Here is a 27,515-nt window from a genome sequence, read left to right as displayed (position 1 = left end):
AAAGTATTTAGTCAGCCACCAATTGTGCAAGTTCTCCCACTTAAAAAGATGAGAGAGGACTCTAATTTTCATTAGTCCCTGTGATTGACAGAACACTAAGCCAATCTAGGTGCAATGCTCTGTATTTTCTGCTGGCTTGCCCCACCACCACAGAAAGCATTAAGCTAGGCTGAAACACCTGTATTTTGTAGCTGCCTTAACTCAAGAAAACAAAAGAGATCGTGTTTGTATGCGGCTTTATCAACCCAATCATATATATTATTTGACTTTGTTTGCAAAACTGATATGTGACACATATTAATGCCAAAATTACATGCACAACAGACAAGCCTCCCCCCAATTGTATTTATTTATTTTTGCTAAAAATGTGGGTTTCTGCCCCACCTGCCCTGAATGACAGGCCGCCACTGGGTGTGACCACTGTCTCATGCATCTCCTTCACATAGAGTTGATCAGGCTGTTGATTTGTGGCCTGTTGGAATGTTGTCCCACTCCTCTTCAATGGCTGTGTGAAATTACTGGATATTGGTGGAAACTGGAACACGCTGTTGTACACGTCGATCCAGAGCATCCCAAACATGCTCAACGGGTGACACGACTGGTGAGTATTCAGGTTATTGAAGAACTGGGACATTTTCAGCTTCCAGGAATTGTGTACAGATCTTTGCAGCACGGGGCTGTGCATTATCATGCTGAAACATGAGGTGATGGAGGATGAATGGCACGACAATGGGCTTCAGGATCTCATCACGGAATCTCTGTGCGTTCAAATTGCCATCGATAAAATGCAATTGTGTTCGTTGTCCGTAGCTTATGCCTGCCCATAACCCCACCGCCACCATGGGGCACTCTGTTCACAACGTTGACATCAGAAAACCGCTCATCAACACGCTGTCTTCGGGCCCGGTTGTACTTACTTCCAAATTCTCAAAAACGACTTTGGAGGCAGCTTATGGTAGAGAAATTAACATTCAACAGCTCTGGTGGACATTCCTGCAGTCAGCATGCCAAACTTGAGACATCTGTGTCATGGCATGTCAGAGCGGACTTTTTATTGCCCACAGCACAAGGTGCACCTGTGTAATGATCAGTTTAATCAGCTTCTTGATATGCCACACCTGTCAGGTGGATTAATTATCTTGGCAAATGAGAAATGCTCACTAACAGTGATGTAAACAAAGTTGTGCACAACATTTTTGAGAAATACGTTTTCTGTGCGTATGAAACATTTCTGGGATCTTTTATTTCAGCTCATAAAACACAGAGACACTTTACATGTTGTGTTTATATTTTCGTTCAGTGTACATGACTATTGAATCGTCCCTGAACAGGTCTGGTTTTCAGAGACAGACTGAGGGCTCAAATATGACCACAGCTAAAAACCAGTCGATTGCCATTTTCTCATTTTATTTACAGCTTTTAGTCTGCGAGGAAACTAAGTACAAAATGTGTTCATAGTGAATGGTGGAAGATCGAAACGTCCACCTCAACCCCTCAGGCACCCTTACAGATCTACTATATTAAATTTGACCGGTTTCTCACAGGAAAACTTTTAGAAGTTTACATTTCCTGCTGTGCAGCAACATTTTCTGCAACAACAGAGAGATCAAATGAAGATAGCAGATCGGCATGATCTGACCTCATCACTTACTAAACACACACAGGAGAACATGAGCTATTAAAAGCTGATTCTGGGTCAAGGATAGGGGTTTATAAAAAACACCTGGATGAGGTTTAGGGGATAATAAGCAGGCTGGATGAGGGTTAGTGTTTATAGCCCGAACAACACCATTTATCTGTGACTATAGCACTCAGGTGCCTTATTTAAGGTAGGCTAACAAGTCAGTCTTCAACATCTCTGTTTTATTTAAGCTTCTCTGTGTGGTGGTCATACTCCTACACCACCACTAGAGGTCACTGGTCAGGGAGGTCATATGAACCCTCTTCTGATGTCAGCCGGCCGGTTCCCAGCAGGTCTCAGCCCCCTTCGTCCAATCAGCCCTCCTGCTGTGGGATCGTGACCTGGGAGCGGACCAATAGGGTCGTAGCGGGGGCGGGGCAGAATGCCACCGGGGATGCCAGGTCTCTGGTCGTACTCCCCACCGATGATGCCAGGCGGGTAGAAGGGGAAGGGGTTGTTGGGGAGGGGGTGGAGGGGGTAGAGCGGTGGGGGGACAGGGTGGTAACGGGGCATGTGGTGCCGGTAACTGGCTGCTTCTCTCCTCCACTTGTACTTCTTCTTGTAGAGCTGAAATTAAAACGATACCAGAGAGTTAGACAGTGTCCTAGATGATACCAGAGAGTTAGACAGTGTCTGAGTCCTAAATGATACCAGAGAGTTAGACAGTGTCTGAGTCCTAGATGATACCAGAGAGTTAGACAGTGTCTGAGTCCTAGATGATACCAGAGAGTTAGACAGTGTCCTAGATGATACCAGAGAGTTAGACAGTGTCCTAGATGATACCAGAGAGTTAGACAGTGTCTGAGTCCTAGATGATACCAGAGAGTTAGACAGTGTCTGAGTCCTAGAATGATACCAGAGAGTTAGACAGTGTCTGAGTCCTAGATGATACCAGAGAGTTAGACAGTGTCTGAGTCCTGAATGATACCAGAGAGTTAGACAGTGTCTGAGTCCTAGATGATACCAGAGAGTTAGACAGTGTCTGAGTCCTAGAATGATACCAGAGAGTTAGACAGTGTCTGAGTCCTAGATGATACCAGAGATTGTAGCTGGGGTTTTATTCACGTCAGATTGTAGCTGGGGTTTTATTCACGTCAGATTGTAGCTGGGGTTTTATTCACGTCAGATTGTAGCTGGGGTTTTATTCACGTCAGATTGTAGCTGGGGTTTTATTCACGTCAGATTGTAGCTGGGGTTTTATTCACGTCAGATTGTAGCTGGGGTTTTATTCCTCAGATTGTAGCTGGGGTTTTATTCACGACAGATTGTAGCTGGGGTTTTATTCACGTCAGATTGTAGCTGGGGTTTTATTCACGTCAGATTGTAGCTGGGGTTTTATTCACGTCAGATTGTAGCTGGGGTTTTATTCACGTCAGATTGTAGCTGGGGTTTTATTCACGTCAGATTGTAGCTGGGGTTTTATTCACGTCAGATTGTAGCTGGGTAGCTGGGGTTTTATTCACGTCAGATTGTAGCTGGGGTTTTATTCACGTCAGATTGTAGCTGGGGTTTTATTCATGTCAGATTGTAGCTGGGGTTTCAGTGATGTCAGATTGTAGCTGGGGTTTTATTCACGTCAGATTGTAGCTGGGGTTTTATTCACGTCAGATTGTAGCTGGGGTTTTATTCATGTCAGATTGTAGCTGGGGTTTTATTCACGTCAGATTGTAGCTGGGGTTTTATTCACGTCAGATTGTAGCTGGGGTTTTATTCACGTCAGATTGTAGCTGGGGTTTTATTCACGTCAGATTGTAGCTGGGGTTTTATTCACGTCAGATTGTAGCTGGGGTTTTATTCACGTCAGATTGTAGCTGGGGTTTTATTCACGTCAGATTGTAGCTGGGGTTTTATTCACGTCAGATTGTAGCTGGGGTTTTATTCACGTCAGATTGTAGCTGGGGTTTTATTCACGTCAGATTGTAGCTGGGGTTTTATTCACGTCAGATTGTAGCTGGGGTTTTATTCACGTCAGATTGTAGCTGGGGTTTTATTCACGTCAGATTGTAGCTGGGGTTTTATTCACGTCAGATTGTAGCTGGGGTTTTATTCACGTCAGATTGTAGCTGGGGTTTTATTCACGTCAGATTGTAGCTGGGGTTTTATTCACATCAGATTGTAGCTGGGGTTTTATTCATGTCAGATTGTAGCTGGGGTTTTATTCACGTCAGATTGTAGCTGGGGTTTTATTCACGTCAGATTGTAGCTGGGGTTTTATTCACGTCAGATTGTAGCTGGGGTTTTATTCATGTCAGATTGTAGCTGGGGTTTTATTCATGTCAGATTGTAGCTGGGGTTTCAGTGATGTCAGATTGTAGCTGGGGTTTTATTCACGTCAGATTGTAGCTGGGGTTTTATTCACGTCAGATTGTAGCTGGGGTTTTATTCACGTCAGATTGTAGCTGGGGTTTTATTCATGTCAGATTGTAGCTGGGGTTTTATTCACGTCAGATTGTAGCTGGGGTTTTATTCACGTCAGATTGTAGCTGGGGTTTTATTCACGTCAGATTGTAGCTGGGGTTTCAGTGATGTCAGATTGTAGCTGGGGTTTTATTCATGTCAGATTGTAGCTGGGGTTTTATTCACGTCAGATTGTAGCTGGGGTTTTATTCACGTCAGATTGTAGCTGGGGTTTTATTCATGTCAGATTGTAGCTGGGGTTTCAGTGATGTCAGATTGTAGCTGGGGTTTTATTCATGTCAGATTGTAGCTGGGGTTTTATTCATGTCAGATTGTAGCTGGGGTTTTATTCATGTCAGATTGTAGCTGGGGTTTTATTCATGTCAGATTGTAGCTGGGGTTTTATTCATGTCAGATTGTAGCTGGGGTTTTATTCACGTCAGATTGTAGCTGGGGTTTTATTCATGTCAGATTGTAGCTGGGGTTTTATTCATGTCAGATTGTAGCTGGGGTTTCAGTGATGTCAGATTGTAGCTGGGGTTTCAGTGATGTCAGATTGTAGCTGGGGTTTTATTCACGTCAGATTGTAGCTGGGGTTTTATTCACGTCAGATTGTAGCTGGGGTTTTATTCACGTCAGATTGTAGCTGGGGTTTTATTCACGTCAGATTGTAGCTGGGGTTTTATTCACGTCAGATTGTAGCTGGGGTTTTATTCATGTCAGATTGTAGCTGGGGTTTTATTCATGTCAGATTGTAGCTGGGGTTTTATTCACGTCAGATTGTAGCTGGGGTTTTATTCACGTCAGATTGTAGCTGGGGTTTTATTCACGTCAGATTGTAGCTGGGGTTTTATTCATGTCAGATTGTAGCTGGGGTTTTATTCACGTCAGATTGTAGCTGGGGTTTTATTCACGTCAGATTGTAGCTGGGGTTTTATTCACGTCAGATTGTAGCTGGGGTTTTATTCACGTCAGATTGTAGCTGGGGTTTTATTCACGTCAGATTGTAGCTGGGGTTTTATTCACGTCAGATTGTAGCTGGGGACAGGTTTCAGTGATGTCAGATTGTAGCTGGGGTTTTATTCATGTCAGATTGTAGCTGGGGTTTTATTCATGTCAGATTGTAGCTGGGGTTTTATTCACGTCAGATTGTAGCTGGGGTTTCAGTGATGTCAGATTGTAGCTGGGGTTTTATTCATGTCAGATTGTAGCTGGGGTTTTATTCACGTCAGATTGTAGCTGGGGTTTTATTCATGTCAGATTGTAGCTGGGGTTTTATTCATGTCAGATTGTAGCTGGGGTTTTATTCACGTCAGATTGTAGCTGGGGTTTCAGTGATGTCAGATTGTAGCTGGGGTTTTATTCATGTCAGATTGTAGCTGGGGTTTTATTCACGTCAGATTGTAGCTGGGGTTTTATTCATGTCAGATTGTAGCTGGGGTTTTATTCACGTCAGATTGTAGCTGGGGTTTTATTCACGTCAGATTGTAGCTGGGGTTTTATTCACGTCAGATTGTAGCTGGGGTTTTATTCACGTCAGATTGTAGCTGGGGTTTTATTCACGTCAGATTGTAGCTGGGGTTTTATTCACGTCAGATTGTAGCTGGGGTTTCAGTGATGTCAGATTGTAGCTGGGGTTTTATTCATGTCAGATTGTAGCTGGGGTTTTATTCATGTCAGATTGTAGCTGGGGTTTTATTCACGTCAGATTGTAGCTGGGGTTTCAGTGATGTCAGATTGTAGCTGGGGTTTTATTCATGTCAGATTGTAGCTGGGGTTTTATTCACGTCAGATTGTAGCTGGGGTTTTATTCATGTCAGATTGTAGCTGGGGTTTTATTCATGTCAGATTGTAGCTGGGGTTTTATTCACGTCAGATTGTAGCTGGGGTTTCAGTGATGTCAGATTGTAGCTGGGGTTTTATTCATGTCAGATTGTAGCTGGGGTTTTATTCACGTCAGATTGTAGCTGGGGTTTTATTCATGTCAGATTGTAGCTGGGGTTTTATTCACGTCAGATTGTAGCTGGGGTTTTATTCACGTCAGATTGTAGCTGGGGTTTTATTCACGTCAGATTGTAGCTGGGGTTTTATTCACGTCAGATTGTAGCTGGGGTTTTATTCACGTCAGATTGTAGGACACGTGTTCAAAGTGCAGTCAATATGTAGAATACTGGGACCTGACTCACCTCTCTCCACTGAGTGTCTCTGCTGTGGTCTTGGCTGTCTGCAACAGTCAATATGTAGAATACTGGGACCTGACTCACCTCTCTCCACTGAGTGTCTCTGCTGTGGTCTTGGCTGTCTGCAACAGTCAATATGTAGAATACTGGGACCTGACTCACCTCTCTCCACTGAGTGTCTCTGCTGTGGTCTTGGCTGTCTGCAACAGTCAATATGTAGAATACTGGGACCTGACTCACCTCTCTCCACTGAGTGTCTCTGCTGTGGTCTTGGCTGTCTGCAACAGTCAATATGTAGAATACTGGGACCTGACTCACCTCTCTCCACTGAGTGTCTCTGCTGTGGTCTTGGCTGTCTGCAACAGTCAAATAACAATCTCCATCACACAATATGCACTCAATAACTAACATATCTATAATACAGACACGTCTCAGGAGAACAGACCTAGTTGTGCTCTGACATGTTGAATCTAACATATCTATAATACAGACACTGACACGTCATTTAACAGACACTCTGGAGAGACCCTCCAGACAGACCAGAGACCCTCCAGACAGACCAGAGACCCTCCAGACAGACCCTCCAGACAGACCAGAGACCCTCCAGACAGACCAGAGACCCTCCAGACAGGCCTCCAGACAGACCAGAGACCTCCTGTCTTTTATGTGTGTCTACCTCCCAGTACTATATATAAATATATCCGTGTGTGTGTGTGTGTGTGTGTGTGTGTGTGTGTGTGTGTGTGTGTGTGTGTGTGTGTGTGTGTGTGTGTGTGTGTGTGTGTGTGTGTGTGTGTGTGTTTGTCCTACCTCGGAAGTCTCTGCGGTAGAGGTGTCTCCAGAGGGCCGGGTCTGTGGTGGTTTGGTGAAGGTGTCTGTTTACCGAGGAGAGGGCCAGGAGAGAGGAGACATCCAGCAGTCTCAGCACCCTCAGTAACAGCTCTGGAGGAAGGACTGGCAGGCCAAACACTGCTGGCAGGGCCATGGCTGTTATACCACCACCAGACAACAGGGGGAGACAGAGTTAGAACACTGCTGGCAGGATCATGGCTGTTATACCACCACCAGACACCAGGGGGAGACAGAGTTACTACAACACTGCTGGCAGGATCATGGCTGTTATACCACCACCGGACACCAGGGGGAGACAGAGTTACAACACTGCTGGCAGGACCATGGCTGTTATACCACCACCAGACACCAGGGGAGACAGGGAGTAATGGATTTGACACATTGGTCATTAACATTTGCTATTCAATGATTTTAAATGCAGTGAGATCTGAGACCAATGTCATATTTCCAGATATTTCCTTCTTAATAACAGTACTCCATATCTACTTCACAGTACTATTTATTACTTAATAATAGTACTACATATATACTTCACAGTACTATTTATTACTTAACAGTACTACATATCTACCTCCCAGTACTATTTATTACTTAATAACAGTACTACATATCTACTTCACAGTACTATTTAACACTTAATAACAGTACTCCATATCTACTTCACAGTACTATTTATGACTTAATAATAGTACTACATATCTACTTCACAGTACTATTTATGACTTAATAACAGTACTACATATCTACCTCCCAGTACTATTTATTACTTAACAGTACTACATATCTACCTCCCAGTACTATTTATTACTTAATAACAGTACTACATATCTACCTCCCAGTACTATTTATTACTTAATAACAGTACTACATATCTACCTCCCAGTACTATTTAACACTTAATAACAGTACTACATATCTACCTCCCAGTACTATTTATGACTTAATAACAGTACTACATATCTACCTCCCAGTACTATTTATGACTTAATAACAGTACTACATATCTACCTCCCAGTACTATTTATGACTTAATAACAGTACTACATATCTACCTCCCAGTACTATTTATGACTTAATAACAGTACTACATATCTACCTCCCAGTACTATTTATGACTTAATAACAGTACTACATATCTACTTCACAGTACTATTTATGACTTAATAACAGTACTACATATCTACCTCCCAGTACTATTTATGACTTAATAACAGTACTACATATCTACCTCCCAGTACTATTTATTACTTAACAGTACTACATATCTACCTCCCAGTACTATTTATTACTTAATAACAGTACTACATATCTACCTCCCAGTACTATTTATTACTTAATAACAGTACTACATATCTACCTCCCAGTACTATTTAACACTTAATAACAGTACTACATATCTACCTCCCAGTACTATTTATTACTTAGTAACAGTACTACATATATACTTCACAGTACTATTGATTACTTAATAACAGTACTACATATATACTTCACAGTACTATTTATTACTTAATAACAGTAGTACATATATACTTCACAGTACTATTTATTACTTAATAACAGTACTACATATATACTTCACAGTACTATTTATTACTTAATAACAGTACTACATATATACTTCACAGTACTATTTAATACATAATAACAGTACTACATATCTACCTCCCAGTACTATTTATTTCTTCGTAACAGTACTACATATATACTCATCAGTACCATTTATTACTTAATAACAGTACTACATACAGTGGGGAGAACAAGTATTTGATACACTGCCGATTTTGCAGGTTTTCCTACTTACAAAGCATGTAGAGGTCTGTAATTTTTATCATAGGTACACTTCAACTGTGAGAGACGGAATCTAAAACAAAAATCCAGAAAATCACATTGTATGATTTTTAAGTAATTAATTTGCATTTTATTGCACAACATAAGTATTTTTACACATACCAACCAGTAAGAATTCCATCTCTCACAGACCTGTTAGTTTTTCTTTAAGAAGCCCTTCTGTTCTTCACTCATTACCTGAATTAACTGCACCTGTTTGAACTCGTTACCTGTATAAAAGACACCTGTCCACACACTCAATCAAACAGACTCCAACCTCTCCACAATGGCCAAGACCAGAGAGCTGTGTAAGGACATCAAGGATAAAATTGTAGACCTGCACAAGGCTGGGATGGGCTACAGGACAATAGGCAAGCAGCTTGGTGAGAAGGCAACAACTGTTGGCGCAATTATTAGAAAATGGAAGAAGTTCAAGATGACGGTCAATCACGCTCGGTTTGGGGCTCCATGCGAGATCTCACCATGTGGGGCATCAATGATCATGAGGAAGGTGAGGGATCAGCCCAGAACTACATGGCAGGACCTGGTCAATCACCTGAAGAGAGCTGGGACCACAGTCTCAAAGAAAATCATTAGTAACACACTACGCCGTCATGGATTAAAATCCTGCAGCGCACGCAAGGTCCCCCTGCTCAAGCCAGCGCATGTCCAGGCCCGTCTGAAGTTTGCCAATGACCATCTGGATGATCCAGAGGAGGAATGGGAGAAGGTCATGTGGTCTGATGAGACAAAAACAGAGCTTTTTGGTCTAAACTCCACTTGCCGTGTTTGGAGGAAGAAGAAGGATGAGTACAACCCCAAGAACACCATCCCAACCGTGAAGCATGGAGGTGGAAACATCATTCTTTGGTGATGCTTTTCTGCAAAGGGGACAGGACGACTGCACCGTATTGAGGGGAGGATGGATGGGGCCATGTATCACGAGATCTTGGCCAACAACCTCCTTCCCTCAGTAAGAGCATTGAAGATGGGTCGTGGCTGGGTCTTCCAGCATGACAACGACCCGAAACACACAGCCAGGGTAACTATAAGGAGAGGCTCCGTAAGAAGCATCTCAAGGTCCTGGAGTGGCCTAGCCAGTCTCCAGACCTGAACCCAATAGAAAATCTTTGGAGGGAGCTGAAAGTCCGTATTGCCCAGCGACAGCCCCGAAACCTGAAGGATCTGGAGAAGGTCTGTATGGAGGAGTGGGCCAAAATCCCTGCTGCAGTGTGTGCAAACCTGGGCAAGAACTACAGGAAACGTATGATCTCTGTAATTGCAAACAAAGGTTTCTGTACCAAATATTAAGTTCTGCTTTTCTGATGTATCAAATACTTATGTCATGCAATAAAATGCAAATTAATTACTTAAAAATCATACAATGTGATTTTCTGGATTTTTGTTTTGGATTCCGTCTCTCACAGTTGAAGTGTACCTATGATAAACATTACAGACCTCTACATGCTTTGTAAGTAGGAAAACCTGAAAAATCAGCAGTGTATCAAATACTTGTTCTCCCCACTGTATCTACCTCCCAGTACTATTTATTTAATAGCAGTACTATATATTTACATCCCAGTACTATATATTTCATAACACTACTAGATATCTACATCCCAGTACTATATATCTACATCCCAGTACTATATATCTACATCCCAGTACTATATATCTACATCCCAGTACTATATATTTAACAACAGTACTATATATCTACATCCCAGTACTATATATTTAATAAGTGTATTATATATCTTCATCCCAGTACTATATATTTAATAACAGTATTATATATATCTACATCCCAGTACTATATATTTAACAACAGTACTATATATCTACATCCCAGTACTATATATCTACATCCCAGTGCTATATATTTAATAACAGTACTATATATATCTACATCCCAGTACTATATATTTAACAACAGTACTATATATCTACATCCCAGTACTATATATTTAATAACAGTACTGTATATCTACATCCCAGTACTATATATCTACATCCCAGTACTATATATCTACATCCCAGTACTATATATTTAATAACAGTATTATATATCTACATCCCAGTATTATATATCTACATCCCAGTACTATATATTTAATAACATTACTGTATATCTACATCCCAGTACTATATATCTACATCCCAGTACTATATATTTAATAACAGTATTATATATCTACATCCCAGTATTATATATTTAATAACATTACTGTATATCTACATCCCAGTACTATATATCTACATCCCAGTACTATATATTTAATAACAGTATTATATATCTACATCCCAGTACTATATATTTAATAACAGTATTATATATCTACATCCCAGTATTATATATCTACATCCCAGTACTATATATTTAATAACATTACTGTATATCTACATCCCGGTACTATATATCTACATCCCAGTACTATATATTTAATAACAGTATTATATATCTACATCCCAGTATTATATATCTACATCCCAGTACTATATATTTAATAACAGTATTATATATCTACATCCCAGTATTATATATCTACATCCCAGTACTATATATTTAATAACATTACTGTATATCTACATCCCAGTATTATATATCTACATCCCAGTACTATATATTTAATAACAGTACTATATATCTACATCCCAGTACTATATATTTAATAACATTACTGTATCTACATCCCAGTACTATATATTACATAACAGTACTATATATCTACATCCCAGTATTATATATCTACATCCCAGTACTATATATTTAATAACATTACTGTATATCTACATCCCAGTATTATATATCTACATCCCAGTACTATATATTTAATAACATTACTGTATATCTACATCCCAGTACTATATATCTACATCCCAGTACTATATATTTAATAACAGTATTATATATCTACATCCCAGTATTATATATCTACATCCCAGTACTATATATTTAATAACAGTACTATATATCTACATCCCAGTATTATATATCTACATCCCAGTACTATATATTTAATAACATTACTGTATATCTACATCCCAGTACTATATATTTAATAACAGTACTATATATCTACATCCCAGTACTATATATTTAATAACAGTACTGTATATCTACATCCCAGTACTATATATTTAATAACAGTACTATATATCTACATCCCAGTACTATATATTTAATAACATATATACTACATCCCAGTACTATATATTTAATAACATTACTTATATACTATCTACATCCCAGTACTTATATATCTACTGTATATCCCAGTACTATATATTTAATAACAGTACTGTATATCTACATCCCAGTACTATATATTTAATTATATATCTACATCCCAGTACTATATTTATTTACATCCCAACTATATATTTTACTGTATATCTACATCCCAGTATTATATATCTACATCCCAGTACTATATATTTAATAACAGTACTATATATCTACATCCCAGTATTATATATCTACATCCCAGTACTATATATTTAATAACAGTACTGTATATCTACATCCCAGTATTATATATCTACATCCCAGTACTATATATTTAATAACAGTACTGTATATCTACATCCCAGTACTATATATTTAATAACAGTACTATATATCTACATCCCAGTACTATATATTTAATAACAGTACTGTATATCTACATCCCAGTACTATATATTTAATAACAGTATTATATATCTACATCCCAGTACTATATATTTAATAACAGTACTGTATATCTACATCCCAGTACTATATATTTAATAACAGTATATATCTACATCCCAGTACTATATATCTACATCCCAGTACTATATATTTAATAACAGTACTGTATATCTACATCCCAGTACTATATATTTAATAACAGTACTATATATCTACATCCCAGTACTATATATTTAATAACATTACATCCCAGTATATATCTACATCCCAGTACTATATATCTACATCCCAGTACTGTATATCTACATCCCAGTACTATATATTTAATAACAGTACTATATATCTACATCCCAGTACTATATATTTAATAACAGTACTATATATCTACATCCCAGTACTATATATTTAATAACAGTATTATATATCTACATCCCAGTACTATATATTTAATAACAGTACTGTATATCTACATCCCAGTACTATATATTTAATAACAGTACTGTATATCTACATCCCAGTACTATATATTTAATAACAGTACTGTATATCTACATCCCAGTACTATATATTTAATAACAGTATTATATATCTACATCCCAGTACTATATATTTAATAACAGTACTGTATATCTACATCCCAGTACTATATATTTAATAACAGTACTGTATATCTACATCCCAGTACTATATATTTAATAACAGTACTATATATATACTAACAGTACTATATATCTACATCCCAGTACTATATATTTAATAACAGTACTATATATCTACATCCCAGTACTATATATTTAATAACAGTACTGTATATCTACATCCCAGTACTATATATTTAATAACAGTACTATATATCTACATCCCAGTACTATATATTTAATAACAGTATTATATATCTACATCCCAGTACTATATATTTAATAACAGTATTATATATCTACATCCCAGTACTATATATTTAATAACAGTACTATATATCTACATCCCAGTACTATATATTTAATAACAGTATTATATATCTACATCCCAGTACTATATATTTAATAACAGTATTATATATCTACATCCCAGTACTATATATTTAATAACAGTATTATATATCTACATCCCAGTACTATATATTTAATAACAGTATTATATATCTACATCCCAGTACTATATATTTAATAACAGTACTGTATATCTACATCCCAGTACTATATATTTAATAACAGTACTGTATATCTACATCCCAGTACTATATATTTAATACAGTACTATATTTAATAACAGTACTGTATATCTACATCCCAGTATTATATATCTACATCCCAGTACTATATATTTAATAACAGTACTGTATATCTACATCCCAGTACTATATATTTAATAACAGTACTATATATCTACATCCCAGTACTATATATTTAATAACAGTATTATATATCTACATCCCAGTATTATATATCTACATCCCAGTACTATATATTTAATAACAGTACTGTATATCTACATCCCAGTACTATATATTTAATAACAGTACTGTATATCTACATCCCAGGACTATATATTTAATAACAGTACTATATATCTACATCCCAGTATTATATATCTACATCCCAGTACTATATATTTAATAACAGTACTGTATATCTACATCCCAGTATTTATATATCTACATCCCAGTACTATATATTTAATATATTTAATAACAGTACTGTACTATATATCTACATCCCAGTACTATATATCTACATCCCAGTACTATATATTTAATAACAGTACTATATATCTACATCCCAGTACTATATATTTAATAACAGTACTATATATCTACATCCCAGTACTATATATTTAATAACAGTACTATATATCTACATCCCAGTATTATATATCTACATCCCAGTACTATATATTTAATAACAGTACTATATATCTACATCCCAGTACTATATATTTAATAACATATTTAATACTGTATATCTACATCCCAGTACTATATATTTAATAACAGTACTATATATCTACATCCCAGTACTATATATTTAATAACAGTACTATATATCTACATCCCAGTACTATATATTTAATAACAGTACTATATATTAATAACAGTACTATATATCTACATCCCAGTACAGTATATATCTACATCCCAGTACTATATATTTACATCCCAGTACTATATATTTAACAGTATTATATATCTACATCCCAGTACTATATATTTAATAACAGTATTATATATCTACATCCCAGTACTATATATCTACATCCCAGTACTATATATTTAATCCCAGTACTATATATTTAATAACAGTACTATATATCTACATCCCAGTACTATATATTTATATCTAACAGTACTATATATACATTAATAACAGTACTATATATCTACATCCCAGTACTATATATATCTACATCCCAGTACTATATATTTAATAACAGTACTGTATATCTACATCCCAGTACTATATATTTAATAACAGTACTATATATCTACATCCCAGTACTATATATTTAATAACAGTACTATATATCTACATCCCAGTACTATATATCTACATCCCAGTACTATATATCTACATACTATATATTTAATAACAGTACTATATATCTACATCCCAGTACTATATATTTACATAACAGTATTATATATCTACATCCCAGTACTATATATCTACATCCCAGTACTATATATTTAATAACAGTACTATATATCTACATCCCAGTACTATATATCTACATCCCAGTACTATATATCTACATCCCAGTACTATATATTTAATAACAGTACTGTATATCTACATCCCAGTACTATATATCTAACTATCAGAGGATACACCAGCTGGTATTTAATCCCAGTACTATATATCTACATCCCAGTACTATATATCTACATCCCAGTACTATATATTTAATAACAGTACTATATATCTACATCCCAGTACCTTCTATATCTGAAGCTATCACAGATACACCAGCTATCTTTAAGACCCAGTACTATATATCTACATCCCAGTACTATATATTTAATAACAGTACTGTATATCTACATCCCAGTACTATATATTTAATTAATAATCTACATCCCAGTACTATATATCTACATCCAGTACAGTACTATATATCTACATCCCAGTACTATATATTTAATAACAGTACTATATATCTACATCCCAGTACTATATATCTACATCCCAGTACTATATATTTAATAACAGTACTGTATATCTACATCCCAGTACCTTCTCTGGCTGAAGCTATCAGAGGATACACCAGCTGGTCTTTGAAGACCCAGGACTATATATCTACATCCCAGTACTATATATCTACATCCCAGTACTATATATTTAATAACAGTACTATATATCTACATCCCAGTACTATATATCTACATCCCAGTACTATATATTTAATAACAGTACTATATATCTACATCCCAGTACTATATATCTACATCCCAGTACTATATATCTACATCCCAGTACTATATATCTACATCCCAGTATTATATATTTAATAACAGTACTGTATATCTACATCCCAGTACTATATATTTAATAACAGTACTGTATATCTACATCCCAGTACCTTCTCTGGCTGAAGCTATCAGAGGATACACCAGCTGGTCTTTGAAGACCCGGGACTATATATCTACATCCCAGTATTATATATTTAATAACAGTACTGTATATCTACATCCCAGTACTATATATTTAATAACAGTACTGTATATCTACATCCCAGTACCTTCTCTGGCTGAAGCTATCAGAGGATACACCAGCTGGTATTTGAAGACCCGGGACTATATATCTACATCCCAGTATTATATATTTAATAACAGTACTGTATATCTACATCCCAGTACTATATATTTAATAACAGTACTGTATATCTACATCCCAGTACTATATATCTACATCCCAGTACTATATATTTAATAACAGTACTGTATATCTACATCCCAGTACTATATATCTACATCCCAGTACTATATATTTAATAACAGTACTGTATATCTACATCCCAGTACCTTCTCTGGCTGAGGCTATCAGAGGATACACCAGCTGGTCTTTGAAGACCCGGGACAACTATCTCATCCCAGTATTATATATTTAATAACACTGTCACCTGTGGATCAACACACAGAACAGACACTGTCACCTGGAACAGAACAGACACTGTCACCTGGAACAGAACAGACACTATCACCTGGAACAGAACAGACACTATCACCTGGAACAGGACAGACAGGACAGACACTATCACCTGGAACAGAACAGACAGAACAGACACTGTCACCTGGAACAGAACAGACACTGTCACCTGGAACAGAACAGACACTGTCACCTGGAACAGAACAGACACTGTCACCTGTGGATCAACACACAGACACTATCACCTGGAACAGGACAGACAGAACAGACACTATCACCTGGAACAGGACAGACACTATCACCTGGAACAGGACAGACAGAACAGACACTATCACCTGGAACAGAACAGACATTATCACCTGGAACAGGACAGACAGAACAGACACTATCACCTGGAACAGGACAGACAGAACAGACACTATCACCTGGAACAGGACAGACAGAACAGACACTATCACCTGGAACAGAACAGACACTATCACCTGGAACAGGACAGACAGAACAGACACTATCACCTGGAACAGGACAGACAGAACAGACACTATCACCTGGAACAGGACAGACACTATCACCTGGAACAGGACAGACAGAACAGACACTATCACCTGGAACAGGACAGACACTATCACCTGGAACAGGACAGACAGAACAGACACTATCACCTGGAACAGGACAGACAGAACAGACACTATCACCTGGAACAGGACAGACAGAACAGACACTATCACCTGGAACAGGACAGACAGAACAGAGACTATCACCTGGAACAGGACAGACAGAACAGACACTATCACCTGGAACAGGACAGACAGAACAGACACTATCACCTGGAACAGGACAGACAGGACAGACACTGTCACCTGGAACAGAACACACTATCACCTGGAACAGGACAGACAGAACAGACACTATCACCTGGAACAGAACAGACTACCACCTGGAACAGGACAGACAGAACAGACACTATCACCTGGAACAGAACAGACACTATCACCTGGAACAGGACAGACAGAACACACACTAACCTGTCCACTGGTCAGTCACACTAACCTGTCCACTGGTCAGTCACACTAACCTGTCCACTGGTCAGTCACACTAACCTGTCCACTGGTCAGTCACACTAACCTGTCCACTGGTCAGTCACACTAACCTGTCCACTGCTCAGTCACACTAACCTGTCCACTGGTCAGTCACACTAACCTGTCCACTGGTCAGTCACACTAACCTGTCCACTGGTCAGTCACACTAACCTGTCCACTGGTCAGTCACACTAACCTGTCCACTGGTCAGTCACACTAACCTGTCCACTGGTCAGTCACACTAACCTGTCCACTGGTCAGTCACACTAACCTGTCCACAGAACAGTCCACTGGTCAGTCACACTAACCTGTCCACTGGTCAGTCACACTAACCTGTCCACTGGTCAGTCACACTAACCTGTCCACTGGTCAGTCACACTAACCTGTCCACTGGTCAGTCACACTAACCTGTCCACTGCTCAGTCACACTAACCTGTCCACTGGTCAGTCACACTAACCTGGTCCACTGGTCAGTCACACTAACCTGTCCACTGCTCAGTCACACTAACCTGTCCACTGGTCAGTCACACTAACCTGTCCACTGGTCAGTCACACTAACCTGTCCACTGGTCAGTCACACTAACCTGTCCACTGGTCAGTCACACTAACCTGTCCACTGGTCAGTCACACTAACCTGTCCACTGCTCAGTCACACTAACCTGTCCACAGGTCAGACAGAACTGTCCACTATCAGTCACACTAACCTGTCCACTGCTCAGTCACACTAACCTGTCCACTGCTCAGTCACACTAACCTGTCCACTGGTCAGTCACACTAACCTGTCCACTGGTCACCTGGTCACACTAACCTGTCCACTGCTCAGTCACACTAACCTGTCCACTGCTCAGTCACACTAACCTGTCCACTGCTCAGTCACACTAACCTGTCCACTGGTCAGTCACACTAACCTGTCCACTGGTCAGTCACACTAACCTGTCCACTGGTCAGTCACACTAACCTGTCCACTGGTCAGTCACACTAACCTGTCCACTGGTCAGTCACACTAACCTGTCCACTGGTCAGTCACACTAACCTGTCCACTGGTCAGTCACACTAACCTGTCCACTGGTCAGTCACACTAACCCTGTCCACTGGTCAGTCACACTAACCTGTCCACTGGTCAGTCACACTAACCTGTCCACTGGTCAGTCACACTAACCTGTCCACTGGTCAGTCACACTAACCTGTCCACTGGTCAGTCACACTAACCTGTCCACTGGTCAGTCACACTAACCTGTCCACTGGTCAGTCACACTAACCTGTCCACTGCTCAGTCACACTAACCTGTCCACTGCTCAGTCACACTAACCTGTCCACTGCTCAGTCACATATGTGGAGGGTTTCAGCAACAGTTTCCTCACTGTGTCCACCTGCTGGTTCATCTTCAGGGTGGCTGCAGAGGGGAGCAATATACCGATCAATCAGGGGGAGACCAATCAATAATGACAAGCAGAGAAGGATCAAACAATATACCGATCAATCAGGGGGAGACCAATCAATAATGACAAGCAGAGAAGGATCAAACAATATACCGATCAATCAGGGGGAGACCAATCAATAATGACAAGCAGAGAAGGATCAAACAATATACCGATCAATCAGGGGGAGACCGATCAATAATGACAAGCAGAGAAGGATCAAACAATATACCGATCAATCAGGGGGAGACCAATCAATAATGACAAGCAGAGAAGGATCAAACAATATACCGATCAATCAGGGGGGAGACCAATCAATAATGATAAGCAGAGATGGATCAAACATATAGCTATGACTGAGACTGCCTTCCAGATGACCCACTATAGAGCCCTAAGGTCCTTCCAGATGCCCCCTATAGAGCCCTAAGGTCCTTCCAGATGCCCCCTATAGAGCCCTAAGGTCCTTCCAGATGCCCCCTATAGAGCCCTAAGGTCCTTCCAGATGGCCCCCTATAGAGCCCTAAGGTCCTTCCAGATGCCCCCTATAGAGCCCTAAGGTCCTTCCAGATGGCACCCTATAGAGCCCTACGGTCCTTCCAGATGGCCTCCTATAGAGTCCTTCCAGATGGCCCCTTTAGAGCCCTATGGTCCTTCCAGATGGCCCCCTATAGAGCCCTTCCAGATGGCCTCCTATAGAGCCCTTCCAGATGGCCTCCTATAGAGCTCTATGGTCCTTCCAGATGGCCCCTATAGAGGAGCCCTATGGTCCTTCCAGATGGCCCCCTATAGAGCCCTTCCAGATGGCCCCCTATAGAGCCCTTCCAGGTGGCCCCCTATAGAGCCCTTCCAGATGGCCCCCTATAGAGCCCTTCCAGGTGGCCCCCTATAGAGCCCTTCCAGGTGGCCCCCTATAGAGCCCTTCCAGATGGCCCCTTTAGAGCCCTATGGTCCTTCCAGATGGCCCCCTATAGAGCCCTTCCAGATGGCCCCTATAGAGCCCTATGGTCCTTCCAGATGGCCCCTTTAGAGCCCTATGGTCCTTCCAGATGGCCCCTATAGAGCCCTATGCTCCTTCCAGATGGCGCCCTTTAGAGCCCTTCCCGATGGCCCCCTATAGAGGAGCCCTATGGTCCCTGGTCAGAAGTAATAAACCCCATTTGGGCCACAGCTTTGAGAAACAGTGAGACTGACCGTTGATAACCAGAACGGGTCCCATGGGGACAGCTAGGACCAAGGCCAGGCTGTCGGCACAGAGAGGATGGGCATACTGCAGTCTGTACAGCCCTCCTGGTGCCCTCCACCCAGCTGGCATCTCACCAGGACGCCCCTCAGAGCCCTACACACACACACACACAATTTAGGCAATAGGGTTCTGGTCAACAGTAATGCACTATGTAGGGACTAGGGTGACATTTGGGATGCAAATCCCAGAGAGAATCTCGATTGCATACTCCTAGCGTTCTCTCTCCTCGCCTCTTTCTCAAACCCATTGGATGAGAAAGCCAGAGGTCCCTCCCACCTGATCTTCTCCTCCAATGGGTTTTGAGGAAGGAAGCAGAGAGGAATGCGAGTTGTATTCAATTGAGATTGTCTGTCTGTCTCCCCCCCCCGTCTCTTGTAGAGGCTTACCTGACACAGGAAGCCAGTCTCCAGCATCAGGAGGTGGACTGCCACCATCAGGGCATCACAGGTACTGCTGCTCTGAGCCTGGTGGTACAGAACCTCTAGGGAATGGGGTACCTTCCCTCCTTCTGCCTCCCCACACAGCATGGGCTCCCACACCCACTGACCTGCCTCTTCCTCCTGCTCCTCCTCCTCTCTGACCACTTCCTGTTGAGGCTCCGCCCCCTTGCTGGTGCTGGCCTGGATCAACAACACAAATCAGTATGGTGACTATCTGGTACTGAGAAGAAAGTCAACAGCAGTGTCCTATTAGAGTTATACAAAACTCACAGTACAAGCATACGATTTACACACACACACACACACACACACACACACACACACACACACACACACACACACACACACACACACACACACACACACACACACACACACACACACACACACACACACACACACACACACACACACACACACACACACTTACATATTTACATATTATTACATATTTACATAGTATTACATATTTACATAGTATTCAGACCCTTAATTCCGTACTTTGCTTAAGCACCTTTGGCAGCGATTACAGCCTCCAGTCTTCTTGGGTATGACGCTACAAGCTTGGCACACCTGTACTTGGCGTGATCCTGGACAACAAACTGTCGTTCTCAACTAATATCAAGGCGGTGGCCCGTTCCTGTAGGTTCATGCTCTACAACATCCGCAGAGTACGACCCTGCCTCACACAGGAAGCGGCGCAGGTCCTAATCCAGGCACTTGTCATCTCCCGTCTGGATTACTGCAACTCGCTGTTGGCTGGGCTCCCTGCCTGTGCCATTAAACCCCTACAACTCATCCAGAACGCCGCAGCCCGTCTAGTGTTCAACCTTCCCAAGTTCTCTCACGTCACCCCGCTCCTCCGCTCTCTCCACTGGCTTCCAGTTGAAGCTCGCATCCGCTACAAGACCATGGTGCTTGCCTACGGAGCTGTGAGGGGAACGGCACCTCAGTACCTCCAGGCTCTGATCAGGCCCTACACCCAAATAAGGGCACTGCGTTCATCCACCTCTGGCCTGCTCGCCTCCCTACCACTGAGGAAGTACAGTTCCCGCTCAGCTCAGTCAAAACTGTTCGCTGCTCTGGCTCCCCAATGGTGGAACAAACTCCCTCACGACGCCAGGACAGCGGAGTCAATCACCACCTTCCGGAGACACCTGAAACCCCACCTCTTTAAGGAATACCTAGGATAGGATAAAGTAATCCTTCTCACCCCCCTTAAAATATTTAGATGCACTATTGTAAAGTGGTTGTTCCACTGGATGTCATAAGGTGAATGCACCAATTTGTAAGTCGCTCTGGATAAGAGCGTCTGCTAAATGACTTAAATGTAAATGTAAATATTTGGGAAGTTTCTCCCATTCTTCTCTGCAGATCCTCTCAAGCTCTGTCAGGTTGGATGGGGAGTGTCGCTGCAGAGATATTTTCAGGTCTCTCCGGAGATGTTCGATCGGGTTCAAGTCCGGGCTCTGGCTGGGCCACTCAAGGACATTGAGACTTGTCCCGAAGCCACTCCTGCGTTGTCTTGTCTGTGTGCTTAGGGTCGTTGTCCTGTTGGAAGGTGAACCTTCACCCCAGTCTGAGGTCCTGAGCGCCTTGGAGCCGGTTTCATTCAAGGATCTCTCTGTACTTTGCTCTGTTCATCTTTCCCTCCATCCTGACTAGTCTCCCAGGCCCTGCTGCTGAAAAACATCCCCACAGCATGATGCTGCTACCACCGTGCTTCACCGTAGGGATGGTGCCACCACCACCATGCTTCACCATAGGGATGGTGCCAGGTTTCCTCCAGACGTTACGCTAGGCCTTCAGACCAAACAGTTCAATCTTGGTTTCATCAGACCAGAGAATCTTGTTTCTCATCGTCTGAGTCCTTTCGTGCCTTTTTGGCAAACTTCAAGCAGGTTTTCATGTGTCTTTTACTGAGGAGTGGCTTCCATCTGGCCACTCTACCATAAAGGCCTGATTGGTGGAGTGCTTCAGGGATAGTTGTCCTTCTGGAAGGTTCTCCTATCTCCCCAGAGAAACTCTGGAGCTCTGTCAGTGACCATCGGGTTCTTGCTCACCTCCCTGACCAAGGCCCATCTCCCCCGATTGCTCAGTTTGGCCAGGTGACCAGCTCTATGAAGAGTCTTCTTGGTGGTTCCAAACTTCTTCCATTTAAGGATGATGGAGTCCACTGTGTTCTTGGGGACCTTCAATGTTGCAGACATGTTTTGGTACCCTTCCCCAGATCTGTGCCTGGACATAAACCTGTCTCTGAGCTCTACGGACAATTCCTTCGACCTCATGGCTTGATTTTTGCTCTGACATGCACTGTCAACTGTGGGACCTTTATACAGACAGGTGTTTGCCTTTCCAAATCATGTCCAATCAATTGAATTTACCACAGTTGGACTCCAATCAAGTTGTAGAAAAATCTCAAGGATGATCAATGGAAACAGGATGCACTTGAGCTCAATTTAGAGTCTCATAGCAAAGGGTCTGAATACTTATGTAAATAAGGTATCTGTTTTTTGTTTTTTTAAATAAATTTGCAAAAAATTCTAAAAATCTGTTTTCACGTTGTCATTATGGGGTATTGTGATGTCATTATGGGGTATTGTGATGTCATTATGGGGTATTGTGATGTCATTATGGGGTATTGTGATGTCATTATGGGGTATTGTGATGTCATTATGGGGTATTGTGTATAGATTGAAGAGGAAAAAAATAATTGAATCAATTATAGAATAAGGTTTTAACTTAACAAAATGTGGAAAAAGTCAAGGGTCTGAATACTTGTATTGTAATATACGACTACTATATTCTACTACTACTATATTCTACTACTACTATACTGTAATATAATATACTACTGGTGTTAGGAGATGAGGGCTCACCTCACTGGAGCGTTGGGCTGGTGGGTGTACAGCTTGGTACAGCCCAGGACTACTACTACTGCTGCTGCTGCAGTTGCTGGGTGACTGGTGGGCTGAGGAGGCAAAGGCAGCAGAGGAAGCAGGGGAGCCTGAGGGCACAGCCTGGCGAGCGGAGGGGGCAGGGGCAGCGAAGGGAACAGCCACAGATGGAGGCAAGATGACACAGACCAGGTCCCCAGTGACGATGCCACAGGAGGACAAAGTCTGACCAGAGTCAGATAGAAGATCTGAGCCGTTCAGGGACAAGGTGAACTCTGTGTCTGGGCTGTGGGGGACAGAGGAGAGTTAGGATCTGAGCCGTTCAGGGACAAGGTGAACTCTGTGTCTGGGCTGTAGGGGACAGAGGAGAGTTAGGATCTGAGCCGTTCAGGGACAAGGTGAACTCTGTGTCTGGGCTGTGGGGGACAGAGGAGAGTTAGGATCTGAGCCGTTCAGGGACAAGGTGAACTCTGTGTCTGGGCTGTGGGGGACAGAGGAGAGTTAGGATCTCAGGGAGCCTGTGTTCTGTGGGGGACAAGGTGAACTCTGTGTCTGGGCTGTGGGGGACAGAGGAGAGTTAGGATCTGAGCCGTTCAGGGACAAGGTGAACTCTGTGTCTGGGCTGTAGGGGACAGAGGAGAGGTACGATCTGAGCCGTTCAGGGACAAGGTGAACTCTGTGTCTGGGCTGTAGGGGACAGAGGAGAGGTACGATCTGAGCCGTTCAGGGACAAGGTGAGGGGAGTTAGGATCTGAGCCGTTCAGGGACAAGGTGAACTCTGTGTCTGGGCTGTAGGGGACAGAGGAGAGTTAGGATCTGAGCCGTTCAGGGACAAGGTGAACTCTGTGTCTGGGCTGTAGGGGACAGAGGAGAGGTGCGATCTGAGCCGTTCAGGGACAAGGTGAACTCTGTGTCTGGGCTGTAGGGGACAGAGGTGAGTTAGGATCTGAGCCGTTCAGGGACAAGGTGAACTCTGTGTCTGGGCTGTGGGGGACAGAGGAGAGTTAGGATCTGAGCCCCAACCACTATGGGTAAACTTTACAGCATTCAATATGTGGTCCTCATACTTTACTAACAATATATAAACACACATAATACACAGCTAAAGTTAAACCATTACGGCAAGGTAGCCTAGTGGTTAGAGTGTAGAGGCGGCAGGGTAGCCTAGTGGTTAGAGTGTAGAGGCGGCAGGGTAGCCTAGTGGTTAGAGTGTAGAGGAGGCTGGGTAGCCTAGTGGTTAGAGTGTAGAGGTGGCTGGGTAGCCTAGTGGTTAGAGTGTAGAGGCGGCAGGGTAGCCTAGTGGTTAGAGTGTAGAGGCGGCAGGGTAGCCTAGTGGTTAGAGTGTAGCGGCGGCAAGGTAGCCTAGTGGTTAGAGTGTAGAGGCGGCAGGGTAGCCTAGTGGTTAGAGTGTAGAGGAGGCTGGGTAGCCTAGTGGTTAGAGTGTAGAGGAGGCAGGGTAGCCTAGTGGTTAGAGTGTAGAGGTGGCAGGGTAACCTAGTGGTTAGAGTGTAGAGGGAGCAGGGTAGCCTAGTGGTTAGAGTGTAGAGGGGCAGGGTAGCCTAGTGGTTAGAGTGTAGAGGCTGCAGGGTAGCCTAGTGGTTAGAGTGTAGAGGCGGCAGGGTAGCCTAGTGGTTAGAGCGTTGGACTAGTAACCGGAAGGTTGCAAGTTCAAACCCCCGAGCTAACAAGGTACAAATCTGTCGTTCTGCCCCTGAACAGGCAGTTAACCCACATTGAAAATAAGAATTTGTTCTTAACTGATCTTGCCTAGTTAAATAAAGGTAAAATAAAATAAACAATAACCTTCCACGCTAACGGAATTACACCGAGACATCGATGTTTCACTTTGAAATGTTTGCTAAACACAAACCATTGATTTCTAAGTTTAATAAACCATACAACTATGAACAATGATCTCATTGAATAATTTACACAAAACATTTATAAAAAGAACACATTTACTGGAAAATCTCCAGATGCAAAGTTTGGTTTGGTTTTTAAAAGTCGTCCTTGTGCATAGAGTTGTATGGTTTGTTAAACTTTGAAATCAATGTTTTTTTGTTCGGCAGACATTTTAGAGTGAAAATCTGAGTCTACCATGGAATTGCCCTTTAGCAACAGAAGGAGAAAGTGACTAACCTGAGGGACTAACCTGAGGGACTAACTAACCCGAGGGACTAACTAACCCGAGGGACTAACCTGAGGGACTAACTAACCTGAGGGTCTAACTAACCTGAGGGTCTAACTAACCTGAGGGACTAACTAACCTGAGGGACTAACTAACCTGAGGGACTAACTAACCTGAGGGACTAACTAACCTGAGGGACTAACTAACCTGAGGGACTAACTAACCTGAGGGACTAACTAACCTGAGGGACTAACTAACCTGAGGGTCTAACTAACCTGAGGGACTAACTAACCTGAGGGTCTAACTAACCTGAGGGTCTAACCTGAGGGTCTAACCTGAGGGTCTAACTAACCTGAGGGTCTAACTAACCTGAGGGTCTAACTAACCTGAGGGTCTAACTAACCTGAGGGTCTAACCCGAGGGACTAACTAACCCGAGGGTCTAACTAACCTGAGGGTCTAACTAACCTGAGGGTCTAACCTGAGGGTCTAACTAACCTGAGGGTCTAACTAACCTGAGGGTCTAACTAACCTGAGGGTCTAACTAACCTGAGGGACTAACTAACCTGAGGGACTAACTAACCTGAGGGACTAACTAACCTGAGGGACTAACTAACCTGAGGGTCTAACTAACCTGAGGGTCTAAACCTGAGGGTCTAACCTGAGGGTCTAACTAACCTGAGGCCATGTGAAGGCAGAAGGATCTCTCTGATTTGAACGTTGAGCTCTGTCAGAGTTGGCTCCTCTCCCTCCAGCTTCACCCGGCTCGTCTGCTTGTTTATCCTCACACGTAGTTTCATGCTTAGGAGAGAGAGACCGACGGACAGGGAGGGAGAGAGAGAGACAGAGAGAGAGACCGACGGACAGGGAGGGAGAGAGAGACAGAGAGAGAGACCGACGGACAGGGAGGGAGAGAGAGACCGACAGAGAGGGAGGGAGAGAGAGAGACAGAGACCGACGGACAGGGAGGGAGAGAGACAGAGAGGGAGAGAGAGACCGACGGACAGGGAGTGAGAGAGAGAGACAGAGACGTAGAGAGAGACCGACGGACACGGAGGGAGAGAGAGAGACAGAGAGAGAGACCGACGGACAGGGAGGGAGAGAGAGAGACAGAGAGGGAGAGAGAGACCGACGGACAGGGAGTGAGAGAGAGACAGAGAGAGAGAGAGACCGACGGGCAGGGAGGGAGAGAGAGACAGAGGGAGAGAGAGACCGACGGGCAGGGAGGGAGAGAGAGAGACAGAGGGAGAGAGAGACCGACGGACAGGGAGGGAGAGAGAGACCGATGGGACAGGGTTAGGTAACCAACACACAGAACACGATCAGACATTTTAAGGACAGAAATTCAATCATTCAGACCCAATTGTGGTCTTCTCTCCCTGGTTCATCATGAATCATCACGGTCATCTTCCAAAACACCCTTTTCACAAAGCGCCCAACTTTCTGAGCATGATGTCAGTATTCACCATGAAGTAGAAAACACAATGCTAGCTGGAAGTAGTCCGTGACAAGGCTAAACAGTTGGCAAGGACCTCTTTACAGTAGAAACACAA

General features: G+C 42.1%; 1 pseudogene; it reads right to left on the bottom strand.

Moving 5' to 3' along the window:
- Positions 1–1,215: 1,215 nt before the first annotated feature.
- Positions 1,216–26,777, bottom strand: LOC124019810 (annotated as a pseudogene).
- Between the last annotated feature and the right edge of the window lie 738 nt (positions 26,778–27,515).

Source organism: Oncorhynchus gorbuscha, unplaced genomic scaffold (genome assembly GCF_021184085.1).
Source record: "Oncorhynchus gorbuscha isolate QuinsamMale2020 ecotype Even-year unplaced genomic scaffold, OgorEven_v1.0 Un_scaffold_688, whole genome shotgun sequence".
Classification (NCBI taxonomy): domain Eukaryota; kingdom Metazoa; phylum Chordata; class Actinopteri; order Salmoniformes; family Salmonidae; genus Oncorhynchus; species Oncorhynchus gorbuscha.
The sequence above is the reverse complement of the archived record's forward strand: the minus strand, read 5'-3'. Positions and strand labels throughout refer to the sequence as shown.